This window comes from Echinops telfairi, unplaced genomic scaffold (assembly GCF_000313985.2).
Source record: "Echinops telfairi isolate 266 unplaced genomic scaffold, ASM31398v2 ScPeMD7_443;HRSCAF=831, whole genome shotgun sequence".
Classification (NCBI taxonomy): domain Eukaryota; kingdom Metazoa; phylum Chordata; class Mammalia; order Afrosoricida; family Tenrecidae; genus Echinops; species Echinops telfairi.
This window is the reverse complement of record NW_022104341.1, coordinates 42,380,198-42,386,670: the sequence shown is the minus strand read 5'-3', so window position 1 is coordinate 42,386,670 and position 6,473 is coordinate 42,380,198.

The following is a 6,473-nucleotide window of genomic DNA, read 5'->3' as shown; positions in this document are numbered from 1 at the left end:
GAAACTACATTTTACACATATGTCATATATATGTGTATATTGTTGTAAGTTGTCATCAAGCCAGTTCCGCCTCATCATGATCCTGTGTGCCAGGACCCGCACCATATTCACAATTGGTCTTATATTTGAGCAATTGTTACAGCCACTGCATAAATCCATCTAGTCAAGGCCTTCCTCTTTCTTGCTGCCGCTGTGCTTTAACAAGCATGATCTTCTTCTCCAGGGACTGGCTCTGTACAAGTGTAAAGTACCTGAGATGAAGTCTAGCCTCCTTGCCTGTAAGGAGCACTCTGGACATCCTTCTTCCAGTACAGGTAGGTTTGTTTGGCAGTCATTGGGCTGTCCAACAGTCTTTAACAGCACCATAATTGAAATGTGCAGCTTCTTCTTCAGTCTTCCTTATTTTATGTCCAAGTTTCACATGATTATGAGGTGATTAAAAATACTAGGCTTAGGGGGAGGCAGGGAAAAAAAAAAAACTAGGCTTAGGTTAGGCGCACCTTAGTCCTCAAAGTAACTTCCTTGCTTTTCAACAATTTAAAGAAGTCGTGTTCAGTCGATTTACCCAATCCAATGCATCTTTTGATGATTTAGTTGCTGCTTCCGTGAACATGGACTGGGGATCCAAGCAAGATGAAATCCTTAACTCCATCGTTTCTCTATTTATTATGATGTTACCTATTGGTTCAGTTGTGAGGATTCCAGTCTTTTTTATATTGCATTATAATCCATAGTGTAGGCTGTAATCCTTATCTCGATCAGCAAGTGCTCCAAGCCTTCTTCACTTTAAGCAAGCAAGGTAAGGTCAACTGCAATTGAAGATTGTTAATAAGCCTCCGTTCAAGTCCTGCCAAGAGCCTGATGCCAAGTTTTTCATAAAGTCAATTTATGACTGTTTGCTTCCTATAAAGATTGAATAAATATAGTGATGTGACGCAACCCTGACTCACAACTTTCCTTATTTTAAACCAGGCATTATCCCCTTGTGGTTGCACAACTGCCTCTTGGCCCATGTATAAGTTCCACATGAGAACAATTGAATGTCTGGATTTCCCATTCCTCTTAAGACAACCCAAATGTGTCATGATCCACACAGTTTAAAGCATTGGAATATTCAATAAAACACAAGTAAACATCTTTCTGGTAATTTCTGCTTCCAACCAGGATCTATCTGATATTAGCAATGATACCCCTTGTTCTAGGTCTTCCTCTGAATCCTGCCTGAATCTCTAGAGCCTTCAGTGAACATACTGCTATAACGTCATTGAATGATCTCAGCAAAGATTTACTTGGATTTGTATTAATGATATGATTCTATAATTTGAGCATTCTGTTGGGTTACCTTTGGAGTGGGTAAATATATGGATGTCTTCTAGTCAATCAGCCAAGTAGCTATTTTCTAAATTTCATGACATACATAAGTAAGTGCTTCCAGTGCTTCACCAGCTTGTTGAAACATTTCAATTAGTATTCCATCAATTCCTTGAGTTTTGTTTTGATTAAGGCTTTCAGGGTAGCTTGAACCTGTTCCTTCAGTATCACTGGTCCTTGCTCATATGCTACCCCATGAAATGATAAAATGCCAATGTTATTTTTGATACAGTGACTCTGTGTATTCTTTCCATCTTCTTTAGATGTTCCTTGCATAATTCAATATTTCGCCCATATAATATTTCAATATTGCAGCCCAAGGCTTGAATTTTGTTTGAGTTATTTTAGTTTAAGACATGTTGGTTTTGTTGCTCCTTTCAGATGTCCTAACTACATGTCTTAGCAGAACTTTTTATAATTGGTTTTGTTCTGAACATCCCGCTGACATTTTCTGTTCAGCTCTTTGAGTTCATCCTTAGCTACTCTATGATTGAAAGCAAGTTACAGGGTCTCTTCTGGCATGCACTTTGGTATTTTTCTTTCTTTCTTACCTTTTTAACAACCTTTTGTTTTCTTTATGTATTGTGTTCTTGATGTCCTTCCACAGCTCTTCTGTCAATGCAACAAATCTGTTCTTGAGATGTTCTCAAACAATTCAGGGGGTATTTTGTGCTGCATGTACTTACCATCTTTAATTTATCACTTTTGTGCTCAATCGTGTAAGGTACTTATTAAGCCTTCCAATAGCTTACAATATCCCTCCTTCAATTTCCCTTCATCTTTTTGTGAATTACTTATTCCCCTTCACATAGTTTAATATCTGTATACCCTCTAGCCTATTGCTCCATCTTCTCTGGCCTCCCTCCCTTTGTTACAACCACATTTTCTCTCCTTTTTAGGAAAGTCTTTGTCTTGTTTTATCGGTTTCTTTGTTTGGGGGTGTTTGTTTCCTCTTTACAACAGTAGTCTGATACAGTGTTTGTCCTTTTGTGATTACTTTTACTCATCATAATGTCTCCTAAAGGAAGCCTTGGGATATACTGGGCTACATACTACAAGGTCAGCTGTTCAAAACAACCAGCTGCTCCTAGGGATATATCTGAGGCTTTCTAGTCTTGTAAAGATCGACAGTCTCAGAAATCCACAAGGGGAGTTCTTCTCTATTTTCTAGGGTTGTTATGAATTTGAAACAATGTAATGGCAGTGAGTTTGGTTTTGGAATGTTCTCCACATCGATCCATGTCATTTGGTGTTCCATGGTTGTTTTTTAAAGGTGCTTAGATTTTCAGGTCTGTATGTACCAAAAAGCTTCTTTACTATGCTTCTACCCTCGGACGTGCAGGTTGTTTTCATATTCTTGGTATTGTGTAGTGCTGTGATGAACATGTGACTCATACGTCTTTCAGGTGTGCATATGATCTGTATTTCTTTAGGGTATTTATTCAGCAGAGAGATTGCTGCTTCGTATGACATTTCTACTCCAATGGCTCAGGGTATTTTCACAGTGGTGGCACATTTCATAATCCCACCAGCAGTTTATGAGTCTCCCAAGGACTCAGCACCCTCTTCAGCATCTGTTTCTTCCCAGGGGTTCGGTTTGGTTTGATTGCAACTTTACTGTCCGTGCTGGTGTTAGGAAATAGTTCATTTTTTGTCATCACCTAGATGGCTGTGATGGTGAAGATTACTTCGTAATTTTGGCCCTTAGATGCCGTCTTTGGTGAACTGTCAGCTCTCCCTTTGCCATTTTAAAAATGTGATTCGGCATCGCTTTTCCATGAGGTGGCGTACTTTTCTACAGACTTTAGGGATTAGTCCCTTGTCTGTTGTGTCATTACCAAAAAGTTTTCCTGGTCTATGAGTTCTCTTTGTACCCTTTTGATGAAGTCTTTTGAACACATAGATGTCTTCTTTATAATAGTTCTCAGTCACCTGGTTTTGTCTTCTAGTTTCCTTTATTCTGTTTGATAATGTGTCTATGCTCCATTGAAACCCTTATGTGATGGTTAAGGTTTACTGTACTCACCTGGCCAGTACTCACGTGTGCGATTAATTGAAGGGCAGAGAGATAAATGGCTCGGTGAAACTCACCTTTCTTGTTCTCTAGTCTCTTGTTCTCTGATGGTCCAATCAATGTGCGGCTGTCTTCACTGGCAAGGCTCACTTCTTGTGAGCCATCCCTGAGGAGAAGCCACATGGACCTCCCCCGATGCAGCCCTGGGTGCTGGAGCAGCTAGCGGAGACCCCTGCCAGCGCTGAGGTGCTTACATGCTCACTGATTTGGCTTTCCTCCTGCAGTCCGTGTCATTGCATGTGTTTTGTGAGATTGAGGAGGACTTTGTAGATCGGTGTCAGACCTATGGGCTAATGTTGGACTTCTGGGCTTGGGCAGCACTAGGTTGGGATACTTCCTTAATGTACACTTAGCCTTTATATAAAACTCTCTCATAAAATATGAGTGACTATTAATTTGTTTCTCTAGTCTACTCAGATTAACACACCTTAAATTGTCCCTATTTTCTCACTGGTTGTATTTATAGCTATGGGATTTACATCTAGGTTTTTGATCCATCCCGAATTTGTTTTTTTGTTGTTGTATATGGGGTAAAGTATGGTTTCTTTTTCATTCTTCTTCAGATGGAGATCAATTTTGCCAGTATCATTTGTCAAAGAGTGTAAGACAATCTAGGGACCAGCTCTCATCTTCATTACATATGAGTTTGAGAGGGCATGATCTGCAAGGAAAAACGTATATACAAAAGAGACAGAAAAATTGGGGAGCAGGGATCCCTGCAGTAAGATACTATAGGGCAGAGAGCTTTATTAGGGCAGGCTTAACTACTTTCCAGGACACAGCCTACAACACATGACAGGTTTACACACAAAGGACAGTTCACAATTTGAAGGTTTACAAGGAATAACTAGCACCGCAGCCAAGTTAGTCACAGACGGGTTGGGAAGATGAGCCTGGGAACATGCAGTAACGGGGAAGTTTGCAGACTGCTGCCTGCTGCAGCTTCCGTCGGGGAACAGAGGGCAAGTGTCCGTTTATCCCAGTGGGGAGAGAAGCCTTGCTTCATAAGTGCCCGTGATGCAGCCATCAGTGTTCTCCCACAGGCCGTGAGCAGGAGACGGCGGAGGTCCTTCACACTTGTCTGAGGGGTAAACCATTTCCCCACACAAGATTTCTCTCTGTCCCACTTACTGGTTTTAGATCCTTTGTGGAAGATCTTTTGTCTATAGGTAGAATGATTTATTTCTAGATTCTCTATTCTGTCCCATGGGCCTAAGTGTCTATCATTATAATAGTAGTAGGTAATTTTAATAATTTCAGCTGTGTAATAAGGTTTGAGGTCAGGAAGTGAGAAGCCCTGAATCTTGTTCTTTTTACCTACTTTGTTCTTCTTGTTAAGAACAAGGTCTCTTTCTTTTCCATATAAAATTAGTGATTATTTTTTCCATTTTTTAAAAAGAATGAAGTAGGTACTCTGAATCAGAATGATCTTGAATTTTTAAATTGCTTTGGTTAGTATTGACATTTTCTCTTTTGCAGAATTTGTATAGGTTAAAATTTTGTTTCAGAAGAAACTCATCCACATTTTCACCATTGTATTCCCATTTTCCTGAACCACGTATGGTCCGAAGAACGAGAGAACAACATGCTGCCCAGCCCTGTGACATCATCACAAGTGTCCCCATGCTCAAGTTCACTGTTGTCGGCACTGCGTCAATACAACCCATCGAGGGCTTTGGAATCAGATAATATAAAGGACCTTACTTTGAAAGATTCCCTCCTAAGACACTTTTAATATAACTCAAATATCTATATTTAAATTGTATTTTATTTTAGCTTGTATTCCTATTGCCTTATATTATTAGTATCTTTATAGATCCAATCCGTATTTGCCTTTGCAGTTCAGAACTATTATATAAACTTACAGATATATTTAACACATACATACATGAAGAAAAATGTGCAAATTATAAAAATGTTCATCTACGTTTAGTAAGAGTTGGTTAACACGGTGGTTCTGTCAGTTTCTGCAATAACTGCATGTGTAGAAAGGTCTGGAGAAGCTCAATTATCCATTAGAATGAAAATTATGTTCCTAAACAGAAAATTAGTGAGCGTTGTCTGCACAATCCTTTGCTTTTATTCTTCATATATTTTCCAGTGAAATCTCACTTCTTCCCAGGTCTGCTTATTGGTCTCCACCAAGTGATCAGGAGTGTGGTGAATGTCCTCAAGCAGCCCTCGCACTGCCAATGATTCCAGCTCTGAGGGACCCCCTGAGAGTAGAAAATGGGTTCTTTTGCATTTCAGAGGCTGTAATTTCATAAGGGAACAGAATGCCTCATCGTTCCCTTTAGGTGTGGTTGCTGGTTTTGAACTTCTGTCCTTGTAGTTAGCAAGCCAACACATGACCCACTAGGCCACCAAGCAATTGACATCTCTGACTTAGTTTAGGAAAAACAAAAAAAAATGCTAGCTAATGAGTTAATAATAATTTAAAATGACAACTTCTCTTCTTTCTATTCTTCATTCTTTCTCCTTTATCACTTCCTTCCTCTTTAAATTTTACTAAGTCCTTCTCAGTCAATTCCCCTTCTTCACAATGTATGCAATGTACCACCCTGTGGATTCCAAGGTCTGAATGCAGCACCCATGCCACATGAGTCATTTGTCCACCAGTTGCTTTCATCGCGTGCTCACAGTAGTAATCTCCTTGCTATTCTTCTAGAATGCATGCTTTGTAATCATAGGAATCATCTTCTGTTTGAACAGCAAATCATAAAATTATATATCTGGGAGTGAACATCTGAGATTTATAGCATCAGCAAATGATTAATGATAAGATGTATACATACACAACAGAAAAGGAAAAGGAGGCTCATAAGTGCAGTTTGTAGGAACTTAAATATGTTATAAGCTGTGGACCACCTGTACTTAGCAGCTACGGAGTCCTGTTCAGCTCAGGAGTCTAAACTGGCCTTACTCATTCAGACTCAGGAATAGGAGGGGAAAAAACAGGTGGAAACTCTGCCCTTTACTGTCATGTATCTGTTTCCACATCGAAAGGATATAAATTTTAGATTCAGAA